General features: G+C 42.8%; 1 protein-coding gene across 3 annotated transcripts in view; it reads right to left on the bottom strand.

Moving 5' to 3' along the window:
- CNOT6 (CCR4-NOT transcription complex subunit 6) overlaps positions 1 to 11972 on the bottom strand; it is a 32124-nt gene extending 20152 nt beyond the window's left edge. For 2 of the 3 annotated variants that reach the window (XM_057373728.1, XM_057373730.1), the window contains exon 1: positions 11796 to 11972. The gene's annotated coding sequence lies outside the window, so the exon portion shown is untranslated. Of the gene's footprint in view, positions 1 to 9643; positions 9971 to 11795 lie in introns of those variants that run through there. The other variant, XM_057373729.1, reaches the window with a different exon arrangement.
- Between the last annotated feature and the right edge of the window lie 280 nt (positions 11973 to 12252).

The following is a 12252-nucleotide window of genomic DNA, read 5'->3' as shown; positions in this document are numbered from 1 at the left end:
TCAAAACTTCACAGCATGGAGCAGTTCAAGAAAATCAGTCTTTTTTACTGTCTCCTTTCTCCACCTCCCCAAATTCAAATTTAGCACCTTTCTGAGCTGCTACAGTCAAACATAAAAGCTGAGGTAAACATCAGATTAACTGACACAGTTTTGTCAGACAAAARCAATTTTTAGTAAGACCCATAAAATAGTGTTGAGCATCCTTAGAACCATTGATAACCGCAGCTTTTAACAATCATCACGGTAATTTTCAGAAGAGCTTATACCACATGCAGTTTTCACTTCACCAGCACAGATGATMGAAGCACTACTAATGTTAGGTTGTTAGATGTACAGTAAATCTGTTTGTAAAGGAGAAAATCTTTATAACAAAGATATGACATGGATTCCTGGAACACACTTTAGACTACATACATTTAATTAAAAGGTGTTTAAGTATGTTTGAATGCAAATGAAATTGTTTACTATCTTGTACCAGGTTATTAAGATTGTCATTTTAAAAGTTGTAAAAACAGAAGAGCTTGAGTTGAAGTGAGTGTGGCTACCCTGGGTGACTCAGTCCCAAAACCAAATTAACTTCCCTTACCCCAAACACACTGAGCCAAGTAAGGCCAATGAGGTCAACAATGCACAGGTCTGACACGGGAATYAGGTCTCAAGCCTCCAGTACAGACATTGTTTTAAGCCCTTATTTTACAGATGGTGCTGAGAGAAAGGCACTAAGACAGGGTGAGGAGGGGTAGGGACCAACAGCCCCTTCAGGSAAGGGTGACCAGGATCAGAAAGAGAAGGAAGAACCCTGAAGGTTGTTATGTCATGGGAGGCCAATCTGCTGAGAGAAGAGCTGGCTGCTACAGGAGCTGGGTGATGGAGCTCTGGCTTCACTCAGAACAGACCACTGGAGACAAAGCCAAATGCTCCCAGGTGGAGCTGCATCTGTCCTGGCTGCTGCCTGTCTCTCCAGATTACAGCCATGACTGCAGCCAGGCCATGCACAGCCAGGCTGGGCACTGGCTTTGGAACTGTCCTGGAYGATGACAGTGTCATTACCAGCACCATGAGCTCCTGGGGTGCACTCCCAGCTGCAGCACCAGGGCCAGGGAGGGCACCATGTCAGGAGGAGATGGTGGCCTAGAAAAGGGCTTCCTGGAGGCCAAGCTGGTTTAGATACACTGCTCCCTGCAGAAGAATGAAGAGAGTTCAACTTTCTGCCTGACAAGACATTTGCAATGATAAGTGTCCTTGGCTACGGACATGTGCAAAGAGGTAGTTAATGCTCCAGGTGACTATGGAAACTATCAGTAAATAATGTCTTTAAAATGGAGAAATGAGCCTGCTCTGAGTGACAGTGCAGGAAAGATGATGACTATTCTTTTCCCCTGTTCTACCCTTCTGCCATTTTTRTGAAACTGGAAGATGGCAAGGAGGAAGGTTTAAACAAAATAGGTAGGTGAGCAGTGACCTTGAGACTAGGGTTTTGGGGTGTTTTTTAAGCACCAACAGAAAATACTACAGCAATTCTTCATTTCCTGAAATGCTTTCTACAATACCATGATAAATTAACTCCATTTCAAAACTAAATGTATTGGACAACTCCTGTAGGCCAAGTACAATTTATCCTTTATACTATTACTATGGATGTAGATATCAAGTTTGCCCCTGAAACATCATCTTCCATATCACATTTTAAACTAGGAAAAGAAAACTTGAATTCTACAACTGTGTAGAAAATGAACAAGAACAACACTGTTTAGACAGAACTTTAACTGACCTAATCAATTATTCAAAAAAAAAAACCCAAAACCTATTTCAATACTTAGTACATACCATCTATAAAACCTATTTAAAAATCTGGGAGCACCTTTATAAATCAAGATCACAACACTGAAGCATTTCTACTGTTTCTAAAACTTCCTAACACATGCTGGTGACTTCTTTTGACTTCCCCTCCTTCCCCTTTACTTGCTATTACTTATCACTAACGAACTAATGCAGATCAGGAGATAGGAAGGAAGGGAAAGCACACAAAGTAGCACCACACCTTATCAAGTGGAGAATTATTCAAACTTTTTGCTACTTTAACAAAAAACAGTGAATAAACTATGCAAATCTAGATCTAACAAAGTGAGAAGTAACAAGACAATTGGAGTAAATTTTCCATTTATTAATGCTGCACAGTATTACTTGCCAAATAAATTACTTCTGAACTGCTGAAAAGTAGCAGCACAGAAAGCAATCTATTRAGTTGCTCAAAGATTTCATAACAAAACAATAGCACATATGAGAGACTTTTTTTTTCCCTTTCTCTCTCCAAACCCTCACACTGGAAGATCACCCCAGACCATTCTTTTGTAACCTTGTGCCTTTAACCCTGAAGCTCTTTTCCATGCAATCCAAAGTTTCATTTGAAAATGGGTTCCTATGACCTTCCCCACAAATATAAATGTTTCTTAAATTGACTAGTCTGTTTTGAATTCAAAGTTAATTTAGGATCCTCCACACCCTCAACCACTTGCACTGCGGTTTTACAATGCATGAAGCAGAACTAAGCTGCTCCTGCTGCAGTTCCTCCTCCCCAGGACCCTGTATTTCCACTTCACTCTTGAATCAGCGCTGACTTTTGTCTGGTAACAAAGAAGCTGCTGGAGAGAATTAAACTGGCTAAGGGGGAAGGTGAAAAAATATATATTTGAAGGAAACTAGGTTCCTGAGTTATTATTCCTGTATAGCAGGAATGCATTTGTGGATTTGCAGCTGTTGAAATCAGGATAACATCATAATGGCACTTCTGGCCACACTGACACAAAATCTCTTCTGCCATGGCAGGAAGCAAACTCTTGCTTCCAGCTACCCTCACCCAGTTAAACAGTAACACTGAGCAAAGTCTGAAATCCTAACTGAAGGCAAAGTACATTGCTTTTTAGATAACTTAAGGCTGTAGCAGTTCTAGCAATGCATAGGCTAATCAGATACGTTAACTTGTATTTAAAGGGTTAATTTCTACTGTTGAGCTTTATTAGAATTAACAGAAATAACTGCTTTCAACTCCAAAGTGACCCTCTTCAAAAGGAACACAAGAACATCTAAAAGGTAACTACTGTGCTTTGGAAAAAAAAATCTTTAGGGTAATTTCATAGTGTTGTATTTCAGTTTTACTACAAAACTGCAGAACTGCCCTTTCCTACTCAAAGACTTGCTACCACTTCTCTAAAAAGTATTTTTTCCAAAATGAATCAAGCTTGCTGCTTTCCCTGTCCTGTCACTGGTGGTGCTTTACTCATCATGTCATGAATTTCTGTAGGAACTTAATCACATTTCAGCTTGAAGTTTAGGCAAATAAGCAGCAACACTGTCCCTAGCCAGGATGACAAGGTGCAACATCTGTCACCTCCTCACAGAAAAGCAACAGCAGCTTGAACAGGATTTATGATAAAGGTCAGTCCCTGCAGAATTTATACACTTGACTTGATGATTTGAGTCAATGACTGTATTTATTCTCAGCCTGTTCYGTGCCTGGGCAACAAACTAGACAGTGATGTCAATACTGAAAACTGATGGAAAAATATTCATGGGCAAGATACCGTGATGAGGAAAGGAAGCAAATACCCAATGCATCCCAGACAAACATTGAGCGCCATGTGATGTAAATTTAATGTACTTCAGCTAAATTCTTATTTAAAATAATCTGGGACCACCTCTCCCACCTAAGATATAAAATTTAAACAAGAAAATTAGAAACTGTTCCTACAAAGCCTTCTAAATTTCAAGTCATCTTCTATCAATGTCTTACTCAAAACATACTAAATTGAAACTTTGCTTTTTAAAAAATAAACCTTAACATGTCTGTAGTTTTGTATTTCCCAACTACTAGCAGACATACACCATAATAAGGAACAATACTTGCATACACCTATGAAATGTAACTCACTACATAATGGGTATTTTGTTGCAATATAGTATACAATATATATTTCTATTAACGCATTTTATACTTGTGTTTGATACAATATATATTTTGTTACAAAGCACAAGCAGAGAAACCAAAGTTCAGGAAAGCAGGTACAGGCCATCACCCAGAAKAAAAAAAATCTGAAAGAGTTCAATCTGCCTCAAAATTGAGAAATCCATACTAGAGTACATTACAACTAAAATCATATTTTGAGGCTGAATAAACAGAAATTTAAGGTCTTGCTTATCTACTGAAATACAACTGTACATATAACTTTGTAGGCATGAACCAGATTCCTCTATTGAAATATATACAAAGAAAGCACCACTGTTGCAAGAAACCACATATTTATTTTTTCCCTACTAGTATGCTACTTCAAGGCAAATATCAAGCCTGTTGTGTAAACACCTATTATTTGTGGACTAGTACAAACACTTTTGGCATTTTATTTGAAAAAGGCTGCTCAAGTGTTGGTTTTTTTTTCCAGTAAGTATTTAGTATTGAAAAAATAAGGCAAGGAAAAATCCAATTGGGAAATCAGCTAAAGGCCAACACCTGAATTTTTCAGAACACATGCTGTAAATTAAAAATTTCTTCTTACCTAGTGTGGGAAAGGATGGCAAGTCCCAGCTGTGGGCACAGGCAGAACTGCAGCAGAACAAGGCCAACTCCTGAAACATGTCCCACTCCCAAGAGACCCAACTATTACATGTGGGAAAGTGTCAAGATCCCTTTAACCCAATTTATAGCTTAATGTTGGAATAATCTAAATTAAAAATATTAAAAAAAAAAGCTGTTGAGTCAACACAAAGTCAATTGATTCACTCCAAGTGCTTTTTCACCTGCTAAGATCACATTTTAGTGGCTGTTAGCATATTAAGATTTAATGGCTTCATCAGKGATGTAATGCTTCTCCATCATATTYTGARGACTTCTAAAACTGTAATTTTACATGACTGCCAGTACAAACCCAYGAGTTACTCTTCTTCTTTTTCAGACTTGAGAAAATGCAGTGGGATGCATCACAACTATGTAATAATAAATACAAGATACTGATTAAGTCAATAGCCATTAATTCATGTAAGTATATCTGGAATATTACTAATCAGATGAGTTATTTGAATTTGCATACATACATTCTCCTAAGTTGACAAATGCTTTAATATTCTTTCAAAAATCTATAAAGCTGTTAAAGTTCAGCAAGCCACTTAATCTAACCAAAGTTGACTAAAATGAAACATAACCCTCCTGAAATTTGAGCAAAGCATCTTGGTTCAGATAAATTGGGCCATAAATGTCAAAGGATTTACTTGCTGTCTTCAAATCAGGAAGGCTCCATTAGACTAGAGAGCATTGTCTAGAACAGGCTTTAAATTTTTTTAAGTTCAAAACTCAGTCATTTCATATTTTTAAGAAGAACATATTAAATTTTGACCTGCAGATATTTCAAATTTAATTAAGGTTTCTTTGTCCTTCATAACGTGTTTACGGAAATGCAAACTGGCTGGTTCCAGCTGGCAGGGGCAGGCAYAGGCAGGATTTTCCAAACTTCTCCTTTTCCTACCCAACCCCTGCCTGTTACAATTTCCCACAGATAAGCAAAGTGCAACCCAGTATTCTAATGGTGTGCATGTAATCCCCTAAACTTTGCACAGTGTGAAAAACTTGTTTATCATCATTTCACGAGTGCAAAGAAGCAATTATCACTTCCATGTAAAAACTAGTTCGGGCTCAAAAGAAAACTCTAAAATGGTCAGAGTACAAAAGGCACAATTCAGCACAGAGGTCCTTGACTGCTCCATCTTCTAGACAGACCGACAAGACAGATATTTTTTATCAGTTTTATCAGACTCAAATTCCCACCACTTACCCTGCACCACATCTAATCATTAGAAAGACAACGTCCAAATGTTCTCAGTATAGCAAACATGGTCCAGATGATTAGAATAGCTCTTAATTATCAGAAATTGTATCTAATTATGACTATAGTAAAAGGCTGCTGTATACAAAACAAACACTAACACAAAACCAAATTGCAAAGCAAAGACTGACCTTAACTGGTATCCCTAGAACCACATTGGCTAGCTAATGAGCACAACACAGCATTCAGCTTTTTGCACATTCTGTTAGTGTATTCTGAAATGCCAGTACATTAAAGAGATGTCAGATCCACTAATTATTAAGAATTTAAATAAATTGCATTGCATTACAGAATTGTATACTGTACGAGTCAGATGGAACCTAAAAGACCAGCTTTAAAAGGAAGAGTTGTGTTCTAAAACATTTAGCTTCAGGTTTTATAAATGTAGGCAGAGACACCAAGGCTTAAAAGCTTCACGTACTAATGTCTCTAGAAAGCTGAAAATGGTCTTACACTCCAAAACATTAATATGATACCAACTCCCACTCCTCTGGTTGTATCCAATCATATTTGACAATTCACTTAGGATTCTTCACAACACATGGAACATTGATTTTTGTTTAGTGGRCCTAGTGCAAAATTTCTTATCTTGGTCCAACTCAGTAAGCTATTCTAAACACTGGCACAGGCACCAACATGTTCCTTACCACATTTTTCTTTATGTGTATGCAGAATGCTCACCACATTTCTATTGTTTCATGGGTGAAAACATGAAGTCACCACACAAAATACTATTTCTTAGTCTTCTTACAATAGAACCAGGGAGCAAGAGAGAACTCAACTATTTAAAATGAAGTTTGGACATGAGCTCATTTTCAGCATTCCTGCTACAGAACTGAACTCGAGCTTGACAAGAGACATCAGTATCTAAATCCAAAAATCTCTGCTGTCCTAAAACACAGCTTCTAAATGCTTGTTAGCATTAGTGTTGATAAACTAACTGAAGRTCAGGATGTTACAGAACTCATCGCACAGTTGATGCTCTACCCTAGCCACATCCTGACAGAAGCAAGCAAATTATTCACAGATTGGTTTTACTTCAAGTTTAACCAACAAACCTGAAAATATTTTTCCACAACCACACTCTTGCACAGCACAGCCAACTCAAGACTTCTTTCCTGTCCCCATGTTCCACTGCATCACCTCTCTCTGTTGTGTTGATGCAGCTGYTTGAGACAATACCAAATCAACAATGATATCCAGTTAAGAAAGTGACGTTTATAGGTTTTGGCGGTTGGGGTTTTTAAATAATGAAGTATGACCACTCAGCCAWGTCACTGCTTGCAGTATTACTCCAACAAGAGTTGTACTGATATGGATTATGTGGGTTTAATCAACAACCAAAGTAGCAGCTTTTTRAATTCTGCCACTGAAGAGAAGTCCTGGCCTACTACATCAGAAGAAACCATGAGGTGATCTAGTCCACTGCTCCCTGGACAGAAAGCACTTAGGCCATGACYGACCACTGCGAATCTCCAGAGGTGRCTCTCTCACCATGTTCCTCATAAAAACAGGATTCCTTCCTGGTCTTAATTATTTTTCACACTTAATAACTTGCTCCTAGAAGCTCTCACTCCTTCTATTTAGCCATTATGATGACCTCTCCTTGCTCTGCCAGGTGACACACATCGCATGGTGTATGGCCAACCCTGGTAGTGTTTCAGTTTAGTTTCAAGCCTTCCTGTCTCTGTAGGCGTCAGCTCAACGTGGCCTTCGTTGCAAAAATCACATGAAAGATCTGTGTCTGAAGCACATTTTTGATCCCTGACTCTGCAAACTGACCTAATGCAGAGAGATACTTTTGTGGAACTGCATTTAAGTCAGATCAATGTGCAGRATCCACATCTCACCCATCAATATACTCCAAAATAGCTCAAGCAATAAAGCTGCACATATTATTTGTAAGATGCAGGATATTACATTATTGTATATTCCTCGTCTCCTAACCATGGCAAGATGCTGCACCCTCATAACAGGAGCCATCACTCAAATTGCTTCAGCATGTTCTGGAAACCCYATCTTCCAACTGAAAGTGCTGCCCTGCTAAGGAAAGGGGGAAGCTCAAAGGATGCTTTGGAGATACTATAAAAAGGAACAAAAATTTTAGGAAGGTCTTCAGGTAGGGAGMCCCTTCACTTGCAGAATAAAGGCTGCATACCAGGAACATGAACTAAGATGCGAAAGAGAGCCATCCAAATATCCAGGCTGTGATCACAATGTTGAGCTGGCAGCCTCCATAAAACAACTAGCAGCATTCCCAGTCTAAAAAAATCCAAAGTCAAATCAATCTCTTCCTGCAGATCTCCATTGTAGCATAAACTGGAAACCTAACAGTAAGTATTTTAGTACTAAAATAAACAACTGTATATATTTACTGCTCCTAGTCTCTACTTGATTCAAACACTAGAAAAAAAACCCTCCAAGGCATTAACAAAAGGATTCATGTTGCAGTCTTACAAAAGGAAAAATTGAATTGTTGCCAATCTTTTTTTTTTTAAAATAAGCACCATTTTGGAAGTACAATTAGTAGCTGAAAGTACATGTTAAGCATTTAAACAGCTTTTTCTTGTGGACCTGCCTAAGCATTTGTAAACTCTTCTAGACTTCGACTGCAGAAATTGCTCCATGTAGAAATTGTGAGTGTAGGTCCCCAAGCCCATGCCAAGATTCCCTTGCTGAGTGGACTTGTACAACCCAATTTCAATGCAAGAACATAAATTATGTCACTTAACACAATGCTAATAACCTTACAGGGTATTGTACAACAATCACACATCCAAGTGTGAAGCACCAACAATTTAGAAGGAACAAAACAGATGAAACCCTGCAGTGACTCAGTTGGAGCAATTTATGCATAAAGCTTTCAAAATTACACCACGGAGAAGGCTAAATTTAGACTGGAATGGGTAATGTCAGTATTCTGACATGGGAAGTAGTGTAAAACCTCAATATATGGATTAAAACCCCCAGATACTTTGTATGCAACAGGGCGTGTGACAACCTCTGCCTCATGTCACTAGAACTAAAATCCGGTGGTTGGGTCTGTTAAGAAAATTCTTGTGGTGTTTTAAGGTCATTGGTAGCTTTTTAAAGCTCACCGTACACAACTGTAACCTTTCAATACGATATATATTTCCKGACAATAAAATCCCTGTAGAAATGAGTTTCGATCCTTCTACATCCCTTCAATTCTGAAGACTGAAAGGCAYCCTCATTCCTAAAGATTCTGTGCAGAATCTTTGCCTAATGTGGCCCCATTTGAGAGTGGGGTGTAATGGTCAGACTGCACATACACAAGTGTACAAACAAAAGGATAAGACAAAACCAAAAAATAATTTAAAACTCAACAGTCTRTTAGGAAACAGAACCAGGGCCTCTGCAACAGGGACTGCACAACTGGATRAATTCTGGTTCACCACCTGGACTCCTGGGCATGGTGGTGAGCCAAATAACATGGCGCACTGCACTACAAACAGTAATATTTCAGCTTTTTGGTGACAGATTAACAGGACCGCTTTTATTTTTACAGTCATGTTTTTAAATATAGATTCTTTTGTTCATCTGYAGGGAAAGAAATTTTAGTTTGCTGAGTCTTGGAACCATTTTAAAGACCGTGGTTTCCATCAAAAACGTTGCACTTGCTTAAAAGAATGCTTTCCTAATAACTAGTAAAGCCCTATCTTAATTTTTACCTTAAAAGGCACCATGCTCAATTTTTGACCCTTCATAACRTGTTTTCAAGTCTTCATATACAAAATGTCAAATGTATTTACCTGCCCATGCAGTTTTACAGTTTCATCTATCTTTATATTTCAGTTCTTCCTCTAAAATTCAAGCACAGTAAACAGCCTGAGCATCAGACTGTGAATATTCAGAGTTCAACTTCAGAATGCAAACAGAAAAGAGATGCATGGTAGGATCCTTTTTAAACAAGGGCTGATCGAAGCGATTCAGGTGAAAAGTGAACAAAGAGTTAATCCAAATGCGAAGGGCTCCATTTCAGTAATAGCATGAATAAACCCCCACAGAAGGCTCCATTGCTAGCAGCAAACTCCACAGAGTCCAGATGAACCAGCAGGAAGAACAGAGGGCGGATAATCCTGTAAAATTACCCCAGTGGAAATGTTGATAAATTCCCAATTACGAGACCTGCTCTAGAATGAAAAAAAAATGCAAGATACAATACAATTACCAGTCAACACTTGCACATCTTTGTATTTAAGCCAGACAAATACCACAGGTATTTCTTAATCCCTTGGATTTTGAATTAGTTACCCACTGTGGTGAAATCTAGATTATGAAAATAAGCCCCAGAAATCGAATGAAAAAACAGGCAATCKGCAACTCTAGTTACAAAGCAAATACCCATCCATGAAGCTATATTTTCAGTGATAMAATTTTCTACATGTCTGTGGAAATACAGACGGCTGCATTAAAAAACAAACAAAACAAAACAAAAAAATAAACCAAAACAAAAAAAGCAACAAAACCTTTAGCTCACTGCATTTGTTTTGAACATATTTCTACAAAGCAAAGTAGCACAGATTCACAGAAGCAGGTTGGAGAAGATCTCTGAGATCATCAAGTCCAACCTAGGACTACAGCCTAGTATGTTTCATATGCTTTTTTTAATGCTTGGAAAAAAATTGCTGGTAAAATATGTGTTCACCACAGATACCAAGACAGAGGCAGGTGCATAAGATATCTCCTTTTCYAAAGCCTCGTCTGATCCCGGGCTTATCGCTCTCCATAAAATTCTGGAGGAGCAAAGGCTGTCCTGTGAGTCCCACAACAGACCGGGGGGTGCCCCACCGCCCGCTCCCCCGCACGACGCGGTTCCGCAGCCCAGGGGCACATCCCCCGTGCCCCAGCCGGGGCAGCGACCCCGCCCGCACCCCGCGAGGTTACGGAACGCTGGCCTGGCCGGACCGATGCCAATCCCGGCGCCGCCGCCCCCCGCCCCAATTCCCGTCCCTCTGTTTATCCCTGCATGCGCCCGCCCCCCGCRCCCTCCCATTGGCCGCGGCCGCTGCCGCTCACAGCCCGCGCCCGCCCCGCCGCTCCCTCCGCCGGAACGAGCGAGCGCCGCTCCGGCCCCGGCGCCAGCGCGGCCGCGGCTCCCGCCGCCGGCGGGGCGGGGAGGGACGGGAGGGCGGGCGGCTGCCGCGGCTTCTTCCGGAGCAGGCGAAGCGCTCCGCTGACAGGCAGCGCTACCGCCCCTCGCTGCGCGCCCAGCCAGGCGSATCGGCCTCCGGGGAGGCAGCGGCGCGGGGCGCCGTGCGCGGAGGGTGGACGGGCAGTTCCCCGATTGATGTCATTTCCCTCTGCCTTTTGTTTAATTATTTTAAACTCAATTGGACGGTGAGGAAAAAAAAAACCCAAAAAAAACCAACAAAACCTACCCGCACCAATAATAACAACAACAACAACAAAAAAACAACTTCAGGCTTCCAGATGCCATTATACTAATTTCTCTTAATTGCCCTCCCGATGCAAACAGAGCCGGGCTCCTGCGCGGCGCCGCCCGGCCCGGCTCCCTCCCAACCTCCTTCCCTGCCTCCCGCTCGGCGGTGGGCGCTCGGCGGGCTCGGCCMGGGGCTGCGGGCCCCCTTCCCGCCGCCCCCGCTTCGAAAGCCGCCGTTCCCCGCCGCCTCCCCGGGCGCGCAGCCTCCTTCGGGCGTCCCCGCAGCAGCGACTGCCCAGGCCCAGCGCCCCCCCGCCCCCGGAACCCCCCCACGCCCACAGGGGCCTCGGCCCCCCTGACACCCCCACACGACGCGGCGCGGGGGCTTCTCCCCGCCGAGCCCGGGGGTCCCCCCTGGCCGTGCTACCGCCGGTTCCCCCCCCTCAGCACACTCCCCCCGCAGCGCTGCCCCCCCCGGGCAGAGCCCTCCGCTCCGGGCCGGGCCCCGGGGCCGCCCCTACCTGTGGCTGCAGCATCCCCGTCCCCCCGCCGCCCTTGCTCCGCCGCCTGCCTGGCTCTTTGTTTCCTGCCGCGGGCCGGACGGGAGAGCGGCTCCCCCCCGCCTCCTCCTCACACTCATTGAAAGCAAACAAGCATCATGGCGGCGCTGGCGGCGGCGGCGGCTGCGGGCGGGCCGGCCCCCCTCCTCCTCCTCTCCTCCTCCTCCTCCTCCTCTCCTCCTCCTTCCTCTCCTCCCTCTCCTCCTCCTCGGCTCTCTGCTCTCCGCCCCACCTGCCCAGGCCGCCCGCACTGCGCGCACGCTCCGCGGCCGCGGAGGGAGCGCGGGGAGGGGGCGGCAGGGCCGGGGGGTGATGCGGAGGGAGGAGTTTGGAGCCTGTTTTGGGGTACGGCCCCAGGAACGCGGCGGGGGGAAAGTGGGGGAAAGTAACGTGGGGGCCRCGGAGTGAGGCACGAAAC

The sequence above is a fragment of the Malurus melanocephalus genome, unplaced genomic scaffold (assembly GCF_030028575.1).
Source record: "Malurus melanocephalus ecotype Western Australia unplaced genomic scaffold, MMel_1.1 scaffold_205, whole genome shotgun sequence".
Lineage (NCBI taxonomy): Eukaryota > Metazoa > Chordata > Aves > Passeriformes > Maluridae > Malurus > Malurus melanocephalus.
This window is presented reverse-complemented; position numbering and strand designations above follow the sequence as displayed.